This window comes from Papaver somniferum, chromosome 8 (assembly GCF_003573695.1).
Source record: "Papaver somniferum cultivar HN1 chromosome 8, ASM357369v1, whole genome shotgun sequence".
NCBI classification, from domain to species: Eukaryota; Viridiplantae; Streptophyta; class Magnoliopsida; order Ranunculales; family Papaveraceae; genus Papaver; species Papaver somniferum.
The window spans coordinates 121,200,446-121,224,510 of record NC_039365.1 but is presented as its reverse complement, the minus strand read 5'-3'; positions in this window follow the sequence as shown (position 1 = coordinate 121,224,510).

Here is a 24,065-nt window from a genome sequence, read left to right as displayed (position 1 = left end):
AGAAAATTAACATTTAACTCCATTTTTAGTGGGCTTTGGACTCTCTAGTCCACCCGCCCAAAGCCCAGGACGCTCTAGTCCAAATGTCACCCGTGTTTTACGGTCTCGTCCATATCTTAACGAGTTAGTCCAAATTCTTCGTGATCCAGCGATTTCCGATTTTTAAATGTTCCAGAACTGATCCTCCATCGATTCAGTATTTAAACACAGCTTTTTGAATTGATTTTTTTTCTGGATCTCAGATTTTTTTTTGAATTGAGAGAGAGAGCGAGATAGACAGAGATTTTTTGGAGGGGATTTATCAGATTCCAAGCGTTTCTGTAACAGAATTCATCATCATGTTAGTTTGAAAGTGTTTTGAAATCGATTTTTATGGATCTCAGATTTGAATTCACGGAAGATTGAGAGAGAGAGAGAGATCCAGATATAAATTTTGGTTGCAATTTAACAGATTCATAGAGGTTAGGGTGGATATGATTGTTTCTGCAACAAAATTCAACTTCAGGTTTATTTGGAATCTTTAATTGTTAGTTTTCTTTTGGTTTGTCGTTCAAATTTTTTTCTTCTGATTTTGAGTTTTTTTGAGTTCATGATATGAATACGATTTGTTACATCTTATTGTTGTATGATGTTGATTTGATTTTGTTATTTCTTAGCTTTTGATTCTCGTGAAATGGTTTTTTTATTACTGTTTTTTTATGATGATTTTTTTTTATGATGCATGATATGAAATCGAACCGATATCTGGTCGTAGGCTTCTGATTTATTCATCTGCGTGTTCTAATAAGATTTTGAAGCTTATATCTTCGATTAATCGATGGAGTATTTGATTTAGGTTTACTGTTATTTGATGTTTTGGCTTCGATTAAATGTGTACTTTCATGTACATTGTTCACGTTTTAGGTTACTCAAATATGAAAATGTGATTTGAAGCTTCAAATGTTTATTATTATTCTTTTGTAATATGCAAGGTTATCATATATGTTAGAGAAGGTTGTTTTTTGCGATTTTGAATCATGGTGAGCATTCTGCGTATTTTCCTGTTAATACTTTGAGCACCGTAGATTAATTGAAGCATTTTGCATGTAAGGAGTGGAAATCTTTGTCTCTAGAGACTATAAGTTTGAGCTATATGGATAATAATCATATAGTTTCTGTACAAGGTGATATACAACTGCAAGGTTTAATTGCTCTTCCCCTTATTAACAATGAAGATTTCTATTTGAATGTTGTCGTGATTCCGAAGCATACTTCTCGTTTGAAATATGGTTGTAGTACTAGTTTTGGTTCTAGTACTGCAAATTCTTGTGTAACTGAAAGTCCTACACTTGTAAGGGTGGTAGATCATAATACAGATAATGCCAAGCCTCTTATTTGTGATGAATGGATTTATATTTTTGACAAGATTGGTAGAGAATTTATGGGTGGTGTTAAATGTGTTAGACTTGTTGTGGATAAGTACAAGATGGCTACTGGTTACAAGATTAAGTTTCTGAAAAATAACAACACTCGTTTTACTGCAAAAGTGCCAAGAAGATGGTTGTTGTTGGAGGATTCAATTTGGTCCTGTGAATGGTGACACTTCTCGTTTCGTTCTGAAAAATGTTAACGTTCTTCACAGGTGAATTGTGTTCATATTAGTCCACATTACTAATTCTTCTTTTTGTGATGCATATTACTTATTTTTATGCTTTTTATGTGTATGTCCATGGTGGTCTACATTTTTGTGCACCTTATATATGTAGACTTGTTTAGGTGTACATTGTTGTGCACATTACTTGCTGTAGGCTTTTTAGGTGCACATTGTGGTGTAAATTACATATTTTTGCTTGATCTGTATCTTCTTTTTGCATATGTGATGTAGGTTTTTAGATCTGGTTAGGTGTACATTGTGGTGCACATTACTTATTTTTCCTTTTTTTTTGTAGATGTGGTGTTGTTTTAAGGTTGAAGAGTCCTGCAGTGCCAACCAAGTTAGTCAAGTCTTTGATCGCTGACAATATATAGGGAGATCCTTGTTTAAAACCCAATCAGTTCATTTCATTTTATAAGAGGATTTATGGGTCCAATATTAAGCATTAGGATGCCCGTAAAGGGAAAGAAGCCGTATTTGAAGAACAGTTTGGCGATGACGAGAAGTTGTATAGCGATTTAGCTTGGTATGTCAAAGCCATTGAGGAAACTAATCCTGATAGCTATGTTAAGTTTGAAGTTGATCATGCAACATGGAGATTTCAGAGGATTTTCATATGTTTTGGTGCTTGCAAGCATAGATATAAGTATCTTAGGCCCATGATTTACTTGGACACTACTTTCCTTACTGGTTGTTTCGGGGGTGCTTTGATGGCTGCAACATGTGTCAATGGAAACAATGGTTTTTACCCATATGCTTTTGCTCTTGTTTCTGTTGAAAACAAAGAAAATTAGTATTGGTTTCTGGAGAATCTTAAACAAGTGGTGGATGGTCGTCAGATTGTTTTCTTTAGTGATTGTGGAGAAGGACTTTTGCAGGGCATTCAAAAGTATTTCCTGATTCATATCATAGCTATTGCTTTTACCACATCAAGTGAAATCTCCCTATTGGACCAGGTGATGCGAATTCCAAGGTTGTTATCGATTTGTTCTACAAAGCTGTTTACTCTTACATAGAACCTAACTTTGAAGAAGCTTTGCGGGGTATGCATGCGCTTGGTTGTGGACATGTTGCTAATTATCTCAGGATTGTTCCAAGGGATATATAGGAGAATGTATTTTTCCTTGTATGCAGATAGGGAACTCACTCTTCTACTCTTTCCAAGTCATTCAACAACTGGATTGTTGATCTCAAAAATTTCCTGCTTTTGCTCTTCTCGATGCGATACAATGAGTACGGTTTTTAATGTTTCAATTCATTTATTTTTTAAATGTGTAGATTGTTATACTTATTGTCACTTAATGTGTACATTCTTGTACACATGTTTTATCTTTGATTCTGCAACTATGTGTTCATTATTGTAGACATGGGTTTCCTTAATGTGTAAATTGTTATACACATGTTTTATCTATAGACCTTCTAGATTATTTTTTGATTTATGTTTTGTGTTTTGATTATTTTAGTTTGAAAATTATGAAGAATAATTCTAAGAGAAGGGTAGAAGGTGTAGAAACTTTCAACACTAGGTTCGCTCCAATATATAGGGCTTTACTAAAGGAAAACATCTATATTGGTCGTACTTGGAGTGCTACTGAGTCCGTGAAAAGATTTATGAAGTCCACTCTCCCAGGTATCATTCTGTAGATATTTTGCAGAAAACTTGTACGTATCACAGGTGGCGAGTTAATGGGTTCCCTTGTGTACATGCTTGTGCTGCCATTCAAGCGACGAGGGAGGACATTTATTCATTTTTTGAGTCATACTTCACCACATAATGGTTCAACTTGGGATAACAGGAGATCAGCTTCCCCATCCCCAATTTTTTGACAAGTCGTGGGCTTATGATCCTAGTGACAGGGTTATTGTTACTATCCCTATTCCTCCACCTGGTATACGAAGAACACAGCGTATCAAGAATGCTTGGGAAAATCAAAAGATGGCTATGATGTGCATAAAGTGCTTCACCCTTGGTCATCACAAAAGAGTTACCTGCCCCCTGCCTTGATGCTTTCTAATATGTTTGATTTTTTCAAAAGATTCTATGATTTTGGTTTTATTTTTGGTAATGTCTTTTCAATTTTCTAGGCGTGGATAATTAGTGTCAGGACATGTGTATCATTATGTACACCTTCCTGTAAACTTCAGTTTTCTTACCTGTCTTTTTACATGAGTACCATTATGTACACCTTGTTGTGCAATGGGTGGTACTGAGGTTATTTTTTTTATAAAGATTTTGTGTTTCAGTTTTTGTGGGATTAATTTTGCTAATGCCTCTTCAATTCTATGTTTAGTGTTTTTAGTTTTATGTTTTCAGTTCTACTGGCCTGGATAATTAGAAAAATCTGTCAGTACATGTGTACCATTATGTACACCTTCTCGTACCGTTACTGAGATTTTCTACTATGTCAGTATATGTGCACAATCATGTACACCTTAATATTTCCTAACCTGTAATATACACCTTAGTACAGACACAAGTATACATTCAAAACATCAAAATTGAAACTAATAAAAAGATTAATTCAAGGTTTTATGTGAAGATTAAGTCGAGGTCATAGTAATAAGTCTTAAACAAAAAGTTGAAAACTGAAATTTAAAAAGTTGTCTGAAGATTAAAAATGTCTAGAAGCAATTCATAAAGTGATCTTATGTGAAGATTAAAAACTCTTCTTCCTCTTTAATGGTTTCATTTCTCTACTCTTGCGCCACTCCTTATGTTCATCACCTTTTGCTATATCCCATACCTTTTCATAATATCCGACTTTTTTCAGCATCTTGACCACCAATTTTAATTTCATTTGTTGACAAATGTCTTCGGGCTCTGTTGATCTCTTTCGATACTCTTTCTTTTCTTCGGAATTCGTTTCATAAAGTAACAAGTGTATAGGAGGCAGTCTGGGTTGATTCCTTGTTTAGGGAATGATAAGACGTTTATATCATGCGATTCGATATGTGCATCACCCTTTAACGCCCTCGTCTTGTTAAGTTCAAATTGTACCACATCTGCAATTCGTTGTGCATTTTTTGTATAGTCCTCCTCATTTTCTGAGTGCAGGGAGTTATACCATTTCCATTCAAGAGCTTTGAAATCAAATTTCAGTAGTGACCAGTGATTTCCTATTATCATTTTCTCCCTAGAGTGATTCACGGGGACTACTAGTACTTATATATTCTCAGGCATTTACCTAACGAATTTCACCACAAGGTCTTGTACCGCGGTGGTGATATTATGCTTCACATAGTACTGCAATCAATAATTGGTTGAAAAATAAGATGAATTAGGTACACCTAAATCATAACAGATATCCATGAGATATATCACTAGTGTACTAGCATTTAACCTACAAAAAACTAACAAATCAAACATTTTATGCCTGAAAACAGACCGTATATCCATGACATATGATATAGGTGTATAACTATGTACACACCTAAATATATCTAACAATCAACCATCCATGCCAATACTTAACAGACAATATATCAATCATATAGCATACTGGTGTACATCTATGTACACACCTAAACAAATCTACAAACCCATAGAAAACGCCATGTCAATTAGGTGTACAACTATGTACATAACATTAAAGTATCTAAGTAAACTGAATTATATACGACATTTTGATTTGTTTTGAGAAACTTACATATACACTAGCACCTACTATTTCACAGCTCAAGTATTTCTTATCGTCTGGATTATGAATGTTATCTCTAAAAATTGCTCTTCTATGTTGATGGATGTAGAACTGCAGTACCTCTTGATCAAGATATTTGTTGAACATTAGTTCATGAAGTACTCGTCCCACAATCAGAATATCTTCCTTGATTGCTGGATCTTCCAGTCTTGTTAGTTCCCAAGCTACAGTGCTGTAGAATCATAAAGAAAATGTTAACATGGTATACATAGTGGTGCACATAACTTTTTTTTATAAAATTCAATCATGTGGATCGTGCGAGGTAATGTTTTTTGAACTTACCCCAGGCTTGCATAGTCAAAGAACTTTTGTATCCTTTTTTTGTCCTCTCCTGGTTTCATGTCTTGGTATAGTTGGGATTGACGAACATCTGGAAATGGATTAGGAGGATGATAACCATCTTCCTTTCTCTTTAATGGCACGGGTGTTTGTGGGTGAAAACCGTTTCTGCTGATTTTGGTAATTTTGGGCGTGTAGGTGAGAAACGAATCTAAACCCTAAACAATGTACTGAACGGGGGTACTTTTGATTCGAGAGATCAATCTGTACAATCCTGGCCTAAACCAAGAAATGGTCGTTCCAGGCTTGCTTCGGTCATAAAGTGAAGGAGAAGGGTTGGTCTTAGGGAGGGAAGCGAAGAAAGTGTTGAGACTAGAATAGTTGATTTTGGAATTGTGGGTGTTTTATGACTTGTATCAGAAAGTAGAACTGGTGAGCCGGATGGAAAGCTACCAGGTGATTTCTAGATACTGTGTGTTGCCGACCAAAAACTTGTGCTTTGGTGGAAATAGATGAGACCTATTTATACAACTCATAGTGAAATGTACCCTGGTCTCGTAGGAAGTGGAAACAATTGAGTGGTGGAAGAAAAGAGTAACGTGTAAATACCCGACGTTATGTTTCCATGATGAAGGAAGTGAATTCGTGTAACCGCCGGTCATTACTCTTCCATGATGAAGGAAATGAATTGTTTACACCGTTACTTTTCATCACCACTAATTATCCTACTTCATGACACTTTCTTTTAAGGGGCGCATTGCACGCCGCACGCTGTAAACCGCCAGACCAATACCCTGATGAGCATCCCTAGTTTGTGACATATTTTGATGTCTCGAGTGTTTTCATGGAAAACATGTAGCACTTTGCTACGTGTGGCAAGTTAAAATTGAGAGACTTGCCGCAGGTAAATAGCATGTAATGTTAGGCTCGTCTTGGCTAGTCGCCTAGAACTTGTCGCGAGCTCATCAGTTCGGTGGCGAACTTGGATGGCTGAGATTGCATCTCATGAAGAAGGATGGCCATTGATTATGGCCACATCTTGTTGTATAGCGAAGTGGCGTCGGCCACATGCTAATGGCATGCCATTGGCGTATCCATGGCATGGCGCCATAGCGGCATACTAGTGGCCGCAACATAGTGGTATGTCAGTGATGTTGCGGCATGGCCAAAGCTAAAAATTAGCTCCGCAACCAAAGTTAGGGTTTGGAGTCGTGGAAGGATTTGGCGTGGCCAAGTATTGACGCCTTGGAAGGATTTTGGCGTGGCCAAGTCTTGGCGTTGTTGGAAGGACTTGGCGTGGCCAAGTCTTGGCGCCGTTGGAAGGATTTGGCGTGGCTAACGCTTGGCACTGTGGAAGAATTAGGGCTTGGCGTGGCCAAGACGCCGTGGAAGAAGTAGGGCTTGGCGTGGTCAAGGCGTCGTGGAAGAATTCTCTATGGAAGAATTAGGGCTTGGCGTGGCCAAGGCGTCGTGGAAGAATTATCTGTGGAAGAATTAGGGATTGGCGTGGCCAAGGCATCGTGGAGTCGGACCCACGTGTGGTGTGGCAACATTGTCCATGTTGCCACGCCAATACCGTTGCTCTGGGAACGTTATTTGGCTTTGGTAGCAATTTGCTTAAATTAGGGTTTGTCGAATACCCTAATTAATGCACGTGGCGTGCGGCTGCGGCATGGCGCTACTTTTGTGCAAATGGCGCCATGGCTATGCCAAAGGAACCATGGCCAGGCCATAGTGTGGAAACGGCCACAGGAGTAGGAATTGTCGTGTGGTGGCTATTTATGGCAGGTTTCCACGAAGTGGCAGGTTTGCGAGGTAGCATGTTGCGAAGTTGGCATGTTGTGAAGTTGGCATGTTGCGAAGTTGTCGTGGTAGGGTACGTTTGGCCTTTAATGTATGGTGGCAAGTTTAGAGCAACCTGATTGGACACAAAAGGGGCCGGCCAAACATAAGGCGCGACCACACTTCTGGTGAGAGTGTGGCGCCTTTAGGGCGACCTGATTGGTCAATGGGAAGTGGGGCCGGAAAGCTAGGGCGTGGCCGCACTTCCAGTGCGATGTGGAGGATTTAATTAATTTTGAGAAGCAAGGTCTGGTGTATTGAGAGGCGCGAAACTCTAACTTCTGCAAGTTAGTCAGGACGATTGACTGAATTCTATCTGTCGACATAGAGTTCTTTTAAGTTCGTTACAAGAGAGCAGCATGCTTTTCTGATTGAATACCTTATGCAAAGATCTTATTCTTGATAGTGAACACAAATCGTCATGCCATATCAACATTAAGAGTTCGGCTGGGGAACATAGCATAGAAGGAATTCAGAGGAACTTATATTAAGTGAATATACGCGAGGCGCCGAAATTTACAGAACATATGGGATTCGCCAGTCTGTATAAATTTCATGTAAATATATTGTTCGACTCAATAAATTTTCCAGTGGAGAGGTTAGCACATGTGGCTCTATTTCCTTGCAGAGTGACGTCACATCAGATGTAAGGTTTTACGATTTTAACCCTAAGCTAAAAACCACCATCAACATTAAGTCCCCTGCTTAGCACGTAACAGTGGCGTTGTTGCGGGTTAAGCATGAGATGGTGACAGACAAGAGAAAAATCGAAGAGGGCGAGACTTAAAGAATTTGCAAGGAAATTCAACTAACCTTTAGCGGAAGGCATGAGGAATCCGTGATCCTTGTATTGACGACTTGGCGCATTTTCGGCTTGACCAGGGGGTGTTGGCGTAGAGTTTTACTTCCCGGAACGTTGGTGCCAATTTGGGCCATGAGGTGGTGAAGATGGCGCTTCCGGCTTGGGAATGGCAGACGGCGCGACTTTGAACGGTGGAGATTGCGTTGCTTTGAACGGCGAAGATGGTGCTTCAATCTTGGCCGAGCGAAGATGACATTGCGGAATGGCGAGTAGCGCGGCTAGCTTGGAAGGGCCGATGGCATGACTAGCTTGGAAGGTCCAATGGTGTGGCTGGATCAGAAGGGCCGATGATGTGGCTAAGAGGGGCCATGGAGCGTTGGATTGGGACGAAGAGATTGCGTTGTCTTGAACGACCAAGATGGCGCCGCTTTGAACGACGAAGATGGCGCTGCTTTGATCTTGGATGTGCGGAGATGGCGCGACTAGTTTTAGAACAACGTTATTAGCTTGGATGCTGACTTCTGGCACAGGCATGGTGCGGCTGACTTGGAGTAGCGGATGGGTGTGGCTAGCTTGGGGTAGCGGATGGCGTTGTTGGTGCATCGACTATCGAGCAGAGAAGCTAGCGCTGGAAGAATGCGAGATGTTGGTGTCGGCTAGGACGTGGAGCCGTTGGCGCTGCTGGATTGGAGTGGAAAGGTGGCGCTGGCTAAGTCACAGAATGACTTGGATACCAAAAACCTAATTATTCCGTATAAACAAATATTTAATCCAGCTGGTATCATGCATGTGAAGCCTTATTTCACGGCTGGTAAAAGATTTTCTGCTGAATATAAGAGGTGATCTTGAATCATTCGCTCATACAGATCATCATAAAATCACATTAACCTTCTTCACAGGTACTGTCTCGTGTTTCTTCTCCTAGTCCCATTTTGTCTTTCTCATCATGTAGATTGCCGGTGTAAACGTGGTAAATTAAAAAAAAAATTGGTAGCATATAATGGGATCTTCCAGTGATGATCGTACCTCTTCGGAAAGAAATTCTGAGCCCGACGAAAACCAGTTTTCTTTTCATGATGGGGTATTAGACAGAATTGATTCTCTGTTTCGTGAGGCTGACGAGATTATGCAAGGCATGTCTCTCGCCCATTTATGTAGAGTGCGGATGTGTGTTCAGACTCTCTTGGCTTCAGTGGACATGGAGGAAAAGTGGAGGCACGATGAAGCATCCCAGCTCGTCGGGAGATCTCAGAGCAATGAAGCTTCTCTACAACCCAGTGGTAGGGATGAACGATTCGCATCTCGGTTTAAGCGGCGGAAGACTGAGTCCACGAAACTTTTAGATGAGAACCAGTTTAATTACCATGTTCATGATGGTATCGTAATCCTTGACTTTGATGCGGATGAACTGGGACGTCCTCAAGAAGCTGCTGGAAGAGCTCATGAGGAAGATGTCGACACGGTTCACGAGGCTGAAGCATCTTCCATAGTGGACGCAGAAACTGTTATCAGGGACTGGTAGGCATTTAAAGATGTGAAAATAAGACAATAAATGGATGCCTACAGTGATACCTGCAAGTGCACAGGGTCTGTTGTAGCTTGTGTGCAAGAACAGGGTCATTCCACAGGGACTTGGGGTGTTATGAAGTTTTCCTAGCTAAGCTATATGCAAGGCAGTGACAATGAGGGATAGGCCAAGGCAGTGAGCAAGGCAAAGCAATAAGGCAGAACAGTTAAGAACCAAGGCTGTAAGCCAAGGGCAGGGGGAGTTTGTGCACTGATTTCAGTGCACAGCAAGCTGTAAATTGCACAAAAACTAAACAAAGCAGCAAGGAAAATTTAACTAAGCAATAAGAAAAACAGATTCGGAGTTGCAAGTGACTGTGAAAACAAATTGTGGGTTAAGCTAAGGCTTTGAATCCACCCTTGTGACCTATCCAGATAATGTAATTCTAGGTTGAATTCCTAATGGAACTAAGTGACAGCTAAGGTCAACTTATGATCCTAAGCATACAAATGGAATGGAAAGAAAATTAGCTTGCTCAACTAATGTGCTCCTAGCATTGACTGTCTTTTGACAGTACAATCAATCACAAGCACACAGATGAGCACTAATTTCTCCCATTGCTCAATCAAAACAATGCACTAAGGCTTTAACCTAGCATTCCACTATCAGACAGTGCACTGAGGTTTCATCTAAACCTCAGCTGCAACAATTTAGCTCATGCTCAACATATAAACAACATTAACATTCATCACATATGATAATAAGAGCAAATTCAAACAAAACATGACTGAAAATTTACAAAACAAATGAACCAACAGTTGAGGAACTGGCTAGTCCAGTCCTCTTGGGTGAAGCTCTGGCTAATCCAGGCATCCCCTCAACAACACCCTCACAGCTCCTATTTATACAATTCGAATTAGGGTTACACTTTCCCCCAAATTCCCAAAACAGTGAATTAGGGTTTTTGAAATTAAAGAAATTGACATGACAATTCTCACCCATACTCCTGCTGCTCTTCTTCCTGCTCCTCTTCATGTCTTCCATGCTGCTACGCTCCAGCTCGAGCTTCCTCTGCCTATCAACCTAGTTCATCGATTTCAAAACCCTAACAGAGAGAGGGAGTGTGAAATCAGTGAAATAGGTAGCATAGGATGATGGGGGAAGGATGGGTTTTGGTTGTATTTTATGTAGGGTGGTTGTAGTGGCTGGTAGGGATGATGGCGATGGCAGAAGGTGATGGTGATGGCAGAGTTGTTCTCTGCAGAGGGTGAGGGAGAAAGAGAAAAAGAAGTCGATGGAAAATGGAGTAGGGAGTGTTTGGTTCGACTGGGGTATAGGTGTATTAGGTGCTATGGTGTTAGTCGGGATCATCCACTTTGATGATTTGCGAAGATCAGCCGTAGGATGATGAGATGATGAAATGAATCGGACGGCAAGATGAGAACAAGCTTTGACCGACCGTTGGATGATGAATACATTAAAAATGACGGTTGAGATTAGAATTAGGTGTTGTGGTGTTAGACAGGAACTTCAGATTTTGATGCACTATGATGAAGCGACCGTACGATGCTGAGATGATCCAATCCGACGGCTGAATATGAAGGCGGGTATGGATATTGGAAATGGGTTTGGGTGAGGGTTTTGGGCCTTGGGTATGCCAATCCCATATCTTCTTTAAGAACAATTCTTCCTCTTCAAGCCCATTTCTAGCCTTTTGGTCTTGCGCACAACATTCTTCGCGGCTTCCTTGTGTGATTCCTCTTGGCTTCCACCACTTTTCTGCTCTTTTTGCTCCGCTATTCATCCAAACTTTATTTATTACCTAAAAATGCAAAATTAGTTAATAAAAATATTTATTCTTGAAAACAAAGAAAATACAGAATATGGGATAAAATGTAGAATTAATGCACAAAAGATGAGTTAAATGCCAACAAAAAGATATAGAAATATGCACTTTTTAGGACTCATCAAATACCCCCAAACCTGAATTTTACTTGTCCTCAAGTAAAACAAAACTAAGGAAATCCTACCTATACCACTGTCGCTGGTCTCTCGAATGCATTTAGCGTATGCACTAAGCCTTTTAAACCACTAAGTGTCCCTAGTGGACGAGTGAAGTCTCGTGAAGGTTTGCTTAGAACGTACCTACAAAGTTCTAGGCCAAAATATAAGCTCAGATTCCATGAAATGTGACATGTACAAGACAGTAGAAGCTCACAGCAAAATGGAGATGTCAATCTAGCTATCAAAGGCACAGTCCTAGCACTGATAACAACTAAAGACACGTGATAAGAGTGTAAAGTGTATCTACACATGTTTCTAGAATGACCTGAAGTTATGACTACTAATCACCAAGAGATAGTTTTTAGGCTAAGAACCGAATTCTAAGCCAAGCTAGCTGTCCGGATTTACGAGAATTGTGAATGTTCACCCAATGAGTTGGTGATATTTCAGTTTACCCGCGTTATACATCGATGGCTGCACCCTCCTTGCTTATTACAAGACTATTTACAACAAAAAGATAACTCTTTACATGACTCTTATTTACATTGATTACTCTCTTTTATTTTTGGAACAAGAGAGAACTATTGTCTTTAACATGACAAAACATGGAATAAATACTTGATTGAATTTTTTTTTTTTTGTAAGAAATAACTTTGATCTTTTCAACATAGTGACACTTTTGATACATGAACAAAAAGAAAAACATAATTACATGACTCTTAGCAAGAGGTGGCCCTTATCGAATGCATCCGGTCAAATTCTATGGTTGCTTTTCTTAACGTATTCTCCAACTTCTATCCCAGCCAACCAAAGAACAAGCTAGTCAAGTCTCATTCAGTATTCTAAAGTGATTGGCAATCTAACTTCCTATCAAACACCTTGAAGATCGAGGCTATACATGTATTGGTAGATCGTGCGCGTGCAAATTTCTTATCACTATGTGAATTGTGCTAGAATCAGGGTGCCTAAATATCTAGACTAAGACTCCTAAAAATTACATATTTGCACAAGAGTCAACATTTCAAGGTAAATGAGCTCTATTTTTATGTTTTTTTATCATTTTTTTTAATTTTTTATTTTGATTTTTTCATTTTTTTCAAAAAGAAGGAGTTCTTGTTTTCAATTATGGCATATTATCAAAGTATCTACTTTTCACCCCCAAACCTAAACTAAACATTGTCCTCAATGTTTCAAAATATGAACAAAATTATAATACAACATATGAAGAGGATCATGTTGAGTAGAGAAAAAGGAAAGAGAATACCCGATTTCGGCGAAAGCAAGACTAGAACTCCGTTATTTAAGGAAAAAAATCCAACATATTTCAGCCGAGATCATATTGGATTAGCAAAATATATACAAAAGGAACAAAAGGGTTTTAAGAAATTTTATCTACTGGATTATATACAAAAAATTCACCATACACTAACAATCTAAAGAGTTGAGGATCAACCCAAAAGACAAAGTGTAGAGGTTTCAACAGCTTCACACAAATATAACAGGAAAGAAACGCAAGTGAAACTGTGAAACAAAATGAGCTACCCCCAAACCTGGATTTTTCAATGGATAAAATTTTGGAAACAAAATCTCGCAGTTTTGGGGGTTCATCATGTACAAGGTCTAACTCAAAGTGAACTGTGCTAGGGACGGGCAAACATGCTAATTCCAACTGTGGCTCCTCAAAGATATTATTCTTAGATGCAAAATAGTCCAAGAGGACTTGGGAAGCACACAGTTCCAAACCTAGATTAGGGACTCTCAGAATAGTCGGTTTGACAATATGGGTACAAACCAAATCTAGGTTGGGTGGAAGGCCATCAGATTGTGACTTATGTAGGACGATAGGCACATCATTACTAATCACATCAACATCTCCTAAGTCTTCTACACGTGTCACAACATGCTCACAATCATCAAACAAATTGGCAAGATCACAATCAGAGTCATCAACATCATCAACAAATTTATTCTCATGCATCGACAAATCAGGAGAAATATCACAATGTGACCTAGGTAGAGAATCAGACACATCAAATATATTTTCATGCATATTAGCATTAGTGTCTACAGAAGATTCAACTATTCCTATGTCATGCTCATCTTCACAGAATAATTGTACGAATCCCATGTCAATATCAAAATCATATGAATTACAATGAGTATTAGAAAAAACAACATTCATGAAGGTCGAGGGCGAGAAGCCATATGTTATTGAACCAACAGGTTCCACAATATTTTCATGTTCTTCTAACATATCATCATAATCATCATCATGGTAGCATGCATATTGGTCCTCATTAACAGTGGTGGTGTCATTAGTCGATTCATGTTCCTCTAAATTAGGTTCATATTCAACATCATTTACATGAATAGGACTAGACACTTCATTAGGGACAACATACATTTCCTCATGAATTTCCTCCTTTTGTAGGTGAAGCAAAATCTGATCTAAATATGCCTGAATTCGTGATGTAGATCTATCGAAGTTTTGCTCACTAAGTCTGAAAGCTTCTGTGGTGGAGTCTAAATTCATGGGAGTACAAAATTCTTCATGTTCAAATTGTGGTGATTGGTACATGTGTGCATGGTCATTAGGGTTTATAAAAGATTGATCGCAACCCTCAAAGGATTGATTATGGTCCCAATGACTACCATTCTCACAATTTATGGGCATTTCATACCTTGGATTTTCTCTAGATTGCCTAAAATTATGCAAAATATGACAATTCTCAACAGGGTGGTCTAAACTACCACATGCGGGACATGCATAGATTTCAGGTTGCCTAAGAAAATTAGATGTGACAGATTCCTCATGTGATTGCATTTCTAAAGCTGCGATTCGAGCTTCTAATTGATCGATCAGTGATGATTGTGTGAGTGAGGCACTAGCAAAATGTTCATTTTCACGTTGTGGCGAATGATGCATGTGTGAATAGTCATTAGGGTTCATGTATTGAGGCTCGGGACTTTGAAAATGTCCATAATAATTCCTATGACTATTGACATCATGGTCTATGGGAGGTTCATAACGTGAAGTATGTCCACACGCAAGTTCTCTAAGGGATTTGTTGTATTCCCCAACTGTAGACCAAGATCTAGACATGATTGGGCTCAAAAGATAAGTAACTATATTACAAAGCCCAAAATTTGGTTTTTAATGGGTTTGGATTTTTGGGAAAGGGTTTTGAAAAGAAAATTTGGTTTTGCTTGGGATAAAATTTTGGTTTTTAAAGAGGGAGAAAAATTTTGGTTTTTGAAATTAGGAAATTTATTTATTTATTTATTTATTTATTTTAAAAGAAAATAAAATTTGGTTTTTGAATGGGAGCAAGCCCACTGTTGGTTTTGTGTTTGCTTTGGCTCAGCTGGTTTGAAAACGTTTGGTGAAACTGAGTCCAAAATCTCGGCCTAGAATTTGGGTACTCGGCCCACTAACGAGTTAACCTAGCGTGATCGGTTACAAGCTCAGCTGGGTTTAAAAACCCAGAATACAAAATACCAGTCCAAATTAAACAAGCTCACAAAAATTAAATACAAGCCCACAAATTAAACAAACAAGCCCACAAAAATTAATTACAAACCCAACAGAAAATAAAAAGCCCAAAAATTGGCTTTAATATTACAAGCCCACAATTAAAAATTGGAAGCCCACAATTCGGGTTCTCTGAATGGGTTACCTTTTAAGCACAGCCCAGCTGCTCTGATATTGTTGCAAAAACCCAGTTGGGCTTTGGTTCTTTTCCTTGGTGGCGTCCCAGCAGAGGAAAAACTGGTTCAGAACAGCAGGTCCAACAGCAAATGAAGTGAAGCAGATGCAAATGCTATGCAGTGAAATGCAAAAATAGCTAATAAAACTACTAGAGAAACAAACCCGAGTCCCCGGCAGCGGCGCCAAAAACTTGGTAGGCATTTAAAGATGTGAAAATAAGACAATAAATGGATGCCTACAGTGATACCTGCAAGTGCACAGGGTCAGTTGTAGCTTGTGTGCAAGAACAGGGTCATTCCACATGGACTTGGGGTGTTATGAAGTTTTCCTAGCTAAGCTATATGCAAGGCAGTGACAATGAGGGATAGGCCAAGGCAGTGAGCAAGGCAAAGCAATAAGGCAGAACAGTTAAGAACCAAGGCTGTAAGCCAAGGGCAGGGGGAGTTTGTGCACTGATTTCAGTGCACAGCAAGCTGTAAATTGCACAAAAACTAAACAAAGCAGCAAGGAAAATTTAACTAAGCAATAAGAAAAACAGATTCGGAGTTGCAAGTGACTGTGAAAACAAATTGTGGGTTAAGCTAAGGCTTTGAATCCACCCTTGTGACCTATCCAGATAATGTAATTCTAGGTTGAATTCCTAATGGAACTAAGTGACAGCTAAGGTCAACTTATGATCCTAAGCATACAAATGGAATGGAAAGAAAATTAGCTTGCTCAACTAATGTGCTCCTAGCATTGACTGTCTTTTGACAGTACAATCAATCACAAGCACACAGATGAGCACTAATTTCTCCCATTGCTCAATCAAAACAATGCACTAAGGCTTTAACCTAGCATTCCACTATCAGACAGTGCACTGAGGTTTCATCTAAACCTCAGCTGCAACAATTTAGCTCATGCTCAACATATAAACAACATTAACATTCATCACATATGATAATAAGAGCAAATTCAAACAAAACATGACTGAAAATTTACAAAACAAATGAACCAACAGTTGAGGAACTGGCTAGTCCAGTCCTCTTGGGTGAAGCTCTGGCTAATCCAGGCATCCCCTCAACAACACCCTCACAGCTCCTATTTATACAATTCGAATTAGGGTTACACTTTCCCCCAAATTCCCAAAACAGTGAATTAGGGTTTTTGAAATTAAAGAAATTGACATGACAATTCTCACCCATACTCCTGCTGCTCTTCTTCCTGCTCCTCTTCATGTCTTCCATGCTGCTACGCTCCAGCTCGAGCTTCCTCTGCCTATCAACCTAGTTCATCGATTTCAAAACCCTAACAGAGAGAGGGAGTGTGAAATCAGTGAAATAGGTAGCATAGGATGATGGGGGAAGGATGGGTTTTGGTTGTATTTTATGTAGGGTGGTTGTAGTGGCTGGTAGGGATGATGGCGATGGCAGAAGGTGATGGTGATGGCAGAGTTGTTCTCTGCAGAGGGTGAGGGAGAAAGAGAAAAAGAAGTCGATGGAAAATGGAGTAGGGAGTGTTTGGTTCGACTGGGGTATAGGTGTGTTAGGTGCTATGGTGTTAGTCGGGATCATCCACTTTGATGATTTGCGAAGATCAGCCGTAGGATGATGAGATGATGAAATGAATCGGACGGCAAGATGAGAACAAGCTTTGACCGACCGTTGGATGATGAATACATTAAAAATGACGGTTGAGATTAGAATTAGGTGTTGTGGTGTTAGACAGGAACTTCAGATTTTGATGCACTATGATGAAGCGACCGTACGATGCTGAGATGATCCAATCCGACGGCTGAATATGAAGGCGGGTATGGATATTGGAAATGGGTTTGGGTGAGGGTTTTGGGCCTTGGGTATGCCAAGCCCATATCTTCTTTAAGAACAATTCTTCCTCTTCAAGCCCATTTCTAGCCTTTTGGTCTTGCGCACAACATTCTTCGCGGCTTCCTTGTGTGATTCCTCTTGGCTTCCACCACTTTTCTGCTCTTTTTGCTCCGCTATTCATCCAAACTTTATTTATTACCTAAAAATGCAAAATTAATTAATAAAAATATTTATTCTTGAAAACAAAGAAAATACAGAATATGGGATAAAATGTAGAATTAATGCACAAAAGATGAGTTAAATGCAAACAAAAAGATATAAAAATATGCACTTTTTAGCACTCATCAAATACCCCCAAACCTGAATTTTACTTGTCCTCAAGTAAAACAAAACTAAGGAAATCCTACCTATACCACTGTCGCTGGTCTCTCGAATGCATTTAGCGTATGCACTAAGCCTTTTAAACCACTAAGTGTCCCTAATGGACGAGTTGAAGTCTCGTGAAGGTTTGCTTAGAACGTACCTACAAAGTTCTAGGTCAAAATATAAGCTCAGATTCCATCAAATGTGACATGTGCAAGTCAGTTAAGCTCACAGCAAAATGGAGATGTCAATCTAGCTATCGAAGGCACAATCCTAGCACTGATAACAAAAAAGACATGTGATAAGAGTGTAAAGTGTATCTACACATGTGTAAAGAAAGATCTGAAGTTATGACTACTAATCACCAAGAGATAGTTTCTCAGGCTAAGAACTGAGGTCGAAATCTAGCTAGCTGTCCGGACTTTACGAGAATTGTGAATGAGTTGGAGGTATTTCACAATTACTCGCGTTGTACATCAATGGCATACACCCTCCTTGCTTATTACAATGAAACAACAAAATGACTATTTACATGACTCTTATTTACATTGACTACTCTCTTTTATTTTTGGAACAAGAGAGGATGGAATTGATAAATACTTGATTGATTTTTTTTTTTTTGAAAAGAAACAACTTTTGATACAAATACAAAAGGAAACAAAAGATTACATGACACTTTGCAAGAGGTAGCCATTTTTGATGCACCCAGTTAAATTCGATGGTTGTTTTTCTTAATGTAACCTCCACCTTCTATCCCAACCAACCAAAGAACAAGCTAGTCAAGTTTCGTTCAGTATTCTAAAGTGATTGGCAATCGTAACTTCCTATCAAACACCTTGAAGATCGAGGCCATACATGTATTGGTAGATCGTGCGCGTGCAAATTTCTTATCACTATGTGAATTGTGCTAGAATCAGGGTGCCTAAATATCTAGACTAAGACTCCTAATAATTACATATTTGCACAAGAGTCAACATTTCAAGGTAAATGAGCTCCATTTTTATGATTTTTTAATTTTTTAATTTTTAATTTTGATTTTTCAATTTTTTTGGAATTTTTCAATTTTTTCAAAAAGATGGAGTTTTGTTTTCAATTATGGCATATTATCAAAGTATCTACTTTTCACCCCCAAACCTAAACTAAACATTGTCCTCAATGTTTCAAAATATGAACAAAATTATAATACAACATATGAAGAGGATCATGTTGAGTAGAGAAAAAGGAAAGAGAATACCCGATTTCGGCGAAAGCAAGATTAGACTCCGTTATTCAAGGAAAAAAAATCCAACATATTTCAGCCGAGATCATATTGGATTAGCAAAATATATACAAAAGGAACAAAAGGGTTTTAAGAAATTTTATCTACTGGATTATATACAAAAATTCACCATACACTAACAATCTAAAGAGTTGAGGATCAACCCAAAAGACAAAGTGTAGAGGTTTCAACAACTTCACACAAATATAACAGGAAAGAAACGCAAGTGAAACTGTGAAACAAAATGAGCTACCCCCAAACCTGGATTTTTCAATGGATAAAATTTTGGAAACAAAATCTCGCAGTTTTGGGGGTTCATCATGTACAAGGTCTAACTCAAAGTGAACTGTGCTAGGGACGGGCAAACATGCTAATTCCAACTGTGGCTCCTCAAAGATATTATTCTTAGATGCAAAATAGTCCAAGAGGACTTGGGAAGCACACAGTTCCAAACCTAGATTAGGGACTCTCAGAATAGTCGGTTTGACAATATGGGTACAAACCAAATCTAGGTTGGGTGGAAGGCCATCAGATTGTGACTTATGTAGGACGATAGGCACATCATTACTAATCACATCAACATCTCCTAAGTCTTCTACACGTGTCACAACATGCTCACAATCATCAAACAAATTGGCAAGATCACAATCATAATCATCAACATCATCAACAAATTTATTCTCATGCATCGGAAAATCAGGAGAAATATCACAATGTGACCTAGGTAGAGAATCAGACACATCAAATATATTTTCATGCATATTAGCATTAGTGTCTACAGAAGATTCAACTATTCCTATGTCATGCTCATCTTCACAGAATAATTGTACGAATCCCATGTCAATATCAAAATCATATGAATTACAATGAGTATTAGAAAAAACAACATTCATGAAGGTCGAGGGCGAGAAGCCATATGTTATTGAACCAACAGGTTCCACAATATTTTCATGTTCTTCTAACATATCATCATAATCATCATCATGGTAGCATGCATATTGGTCCTCATTAACAGTGGTGGTGTCATTAGTCGATTCATGTTCCTCTAAATTAGGTTCATATTCAACATCATTTACATGAATGGGACCAGACACTTCATTAGGGACAACATACATTTCCTCATGAATTTCCTCCTTTTGTAGGTGAAGCAAAATCTGATCTAAATATGCATGAATTCGTGATGTAGATCTATCAAAGTTTTTCTTACTGAGTCTTAAAGCTTCAGTGGTGGAGTCTAAATTCATGGGAGTACAAAATTCTTCATGTTCAAATTGTGGTGAATGGTACATGTGTGCATGGTCATTAGGGTTTACAAAATATTGATTGCAACCCTCAAAGGATTGATTATGGTCCCAATGACTACCATTCTCATAATTTATGGGCATTTCATACCTTGGATTTTCTCTAGATTGCCTAAAATTATGCAAAATATGACAATTCTCAACAGGGTGGTCTAAACTACCACATGCGGGACATGCATAGATTTCAGGTTGCCTAAGAAAATTAGATGTGACAGATTCCTCATGTGATTGCATTTCTAAAGCTGTGATTCGAGCTTTTAATTGATCGATCAGTGATGATTGTGTGAGTGAGGCACTAGCAAAATGTTCATTTTCACGTTGTGATGAATGATGCATGTGTGAATAGTCATTAGGGTTCATGTATTGAGGCTCGGGACTTTGAAAATGTCCATAATAATTCCTATAACTATTGACATCATGGTCTATGGAAGGTTCATAACGTGGAGTATGTCCATACGCAAGTTCTCTAAGGGATTTGTTGTATTCCCCAACTGTAGAAAAAGATCTATTCATGATTGGCTCAAAAGCTAAGTAAAGAATGTACAAAGCTCAGTATTTGGTTTTTTAAAGGGTTTGGATTTTTGGGAAAAATTTGGTTTTGGTGGGATAAAAGAAAATAAAATTTGGTTTTTGAATGGGAGAGAAAATATTTATTTATTTATTTATTTATTTATTTTAAAAAGAAAATAAAATTTGGTTTTTGAATGGGAGCAAGCCCACTGTTGGTTTTGTGTTTGCTTTGGCTCAGCTGGTTTGAAAACGTTTGGTGAAACTGAGTCCAAAATCTCGGCCTAGAATTTGGGTACTCGGTCCACTAACGAGTTAACCTAGCGTGATCGGTTACAAGCTCAGCTGGGTTTAAAAACCCAGAATACAAAATACCATTCCAAATTAAACAAGCTCACAAAAATTAAATACAAGCCCACAAATTAAACAAACAAGCCCACAAAAATTAATTACAAACCCAACAGAAAATAAAAAGCCCAAAAATTGGCTTTAATATTACAAGCCCACAATTAAAAATTGGAAGCCCACAATTCGGGTTCTCTTAAATGGGTTACCTTTTAAGCACAGCCCAGCTGCTCTGATATTGTTGCAAAAACCCAGTTGGGCTTTGGTTCTTTTCCTTGGTGGCGTCCCAGCAGAGGAAAAACTGGTTCAGAACAGCAGGTCCAACAACAAATGAAGTGAAACAGATGCAGATGCAAGTGCGATGAAGTGAAATGCAAAATAGCCAAGAAAACTACAAGAAAAACACAGCACCAGTCCCCGGCAGCGGCGCCAAAAACTTGGTGTGGTTAGAAAAGACACACAAAAGACTTGAAAGTATACAAGGCCAAGTTTTAGTATAGAGAGTAAGCAAGGGATCAGTCCACAGGGATTAGGAGTGCATAAAGAAGTTAAACTATGCTGGCAGATGATGTAAAACAAGATGCAAGATCACAATGTTATAGTGGCAGTGAAACAAAGAGGGCAAATGGCATGAACCAAGGCTGTGAGCCAAGGGCAGGTGAGACAGTGCACTGATTTCAGTGCACAGCAAGCTGTAAATTGCACAAAAACTAAACAAAGCAGCAAGGAAAATTTAACTAAGCAATAAGAAAAACAGATTCGGAGTTGCAAGTGACTGTGAAAACAAATTGTGGGTTAAGCTAAGGCTTTGAATCCACCCTTGTGACCTATCCAGATAATGTAATTCTAGGTTGAATTCCTAATGGAACTAAGTGACAGCTAAGGTCAACTTATGATCCTAAGCATACAAATGGAATGGAAAGAAAATTAGCTTGCTCAACTAATGTGCTCCTAGCATTGACTGTCTTTTGACAGTACAATCAATCACAAGCACACAGATGAGCACTAATTTCTCCCATTGCTCAATCAAAACAATGCACTAAGGCTTTAACCTAGCATTCCACTATCAGACAGTGCACTGAGGTTTCATCTAAACCTCAGCTGCAACAATTTAGCTCATGCTCAACATATAAACAACATTAACATTCATCACATATGATAATAAGAGCAAATTCAAACAAAACATGACTGAAAATTTACAAAACAAATGAACCAACAGTTGAGGAACTGGCTAGTCCAGTCCTCTTGGGTGAAGCTCTGGCTAATCCAGGCATCCCCTCAACAACACCCTCACAGCTCCTATTTATACAATTCGAATTAGGGTTACACTTTCCCCCAAATTCCCAAAACAGTGAATTAGGGTTTTTGAAATTAAAGAAATTGACATGACAATTCTCACCCATACTCCTGCTGCTCTTCTTCCTGCTCCTCTTCATGTCTTCCATGCTGCTACGCTCCAGCTCGAGCTTCCTCTGCCTATCAACCTAGTTCATCGATTTCAAAACCCTAACAGAGAGAGGGAGTGTGAAATCAGTGAAATAGGTAGCATAGGATGATGGGGGAAGGATGGGTTTTGGTTGTATTTTATGTAGGGTGGTTGTAGTGGCTGGTAGGGATGATGGCGATGGCAGAAGGTGATGGTGATGGCAGAGTTGTTCTCTGCAGAGGGTGAGGGAGAAAGAGAAAAAGAAGTCGATGGAAAATGGAGTAGGGAGTGTTTGGTTCGACTGGGGTATAGGTGTGTTAGGTGCTATGGTGTTAGTCGGGATCATCCACTTTGATGATTTGCGAAGATCAGCCGTAGGATGATGAGATGATGAAATGAATCGGACGGCAAGATGAGAACAAGCTTTGACCGACCGTTGGATGATGAATACATTAAAAATGACGGTTGAGATTAGAATTAGGTGTTGTGGTGTTAGACAGGAACTTCAGATTTTGATGCACTATGATGAAGCGACCGTACGATGCTGAGATGATCCAATCCGACGGCTGAATATGAAGGCGGGTATGGATATTGGAAATGGGTTTGGGTGAGGGTTTTGGGCCTTGGGTATGCCAATCCCATATCTTCTTTAAGAACAATTCTTCCTCTTCAAGCCCAGTTCTAGCCTTTTGGTCTTGCGCACAACATTCTTCGCGGCTTCCTTGTGTGATTCCTCTTGGCTTCCACCACTTTTCTGCTCTTTTTGCTCCGCTATTCATCCAAACTTTATTTATTACCTAAAAATGCAAAATTAATTAATAAAAATATTTATTCTTGAAAACAAAGAAAATACAGAATATGGGATAAAATGTAGAATTAATGCACAAAAGATGAGTTAAATGCAAACAAAAAGATATAAAAATATGCACTTTTTAGCACTCATCAAATACCCCCAAACCTGAATTTTACTTGTCCTCAAGTAAAACAAAACTAAGGAAATCCTACCTATACCACTGTCGCTGGTCTCTCGAATGCATTTAGCGTATGCACTAAGCCTTTTAAACCACTAAGTGTCCCTAGTGGACGAGTGAAGTCTCGTGAAGGTTTGCTTAGAACGTACCTACAAAGTTCTAGGTCAAAATATAAGCTCAGATTCCATCAAATGTGACATGTGCAAAACAGTTTAAGCTCACAGCAAAATGGAGATGTCAATCTAGCTATCAAAGGCACAATCCTAGCACTGATAACAAAAAAAAGACATGTGATAAGAGTGTAAAGTGTATCTACACATGTGTAAAGAAAGATCTGAAGTTATGACTACTAATCACCAAGAGATAGTTTCTCAGGCTACGAACCAAGGTCGAAATCTAGCTAGTTGTCCGGACTTTACGAGAATTGTGAATGAGTTGGAGGTATTTCACAATTACTCGCGTTGTACATCAATGGCATACACCCTCCTTGCTTATTACAATGAAACAACAAAATGACTCTTTACATGACTCTTATTTACATTGACTATTCTCTTTTTATTTTTGGAACAAGAGATGATGGAATTGATAAATACTTGATTTTTTTGTATTTTTCTG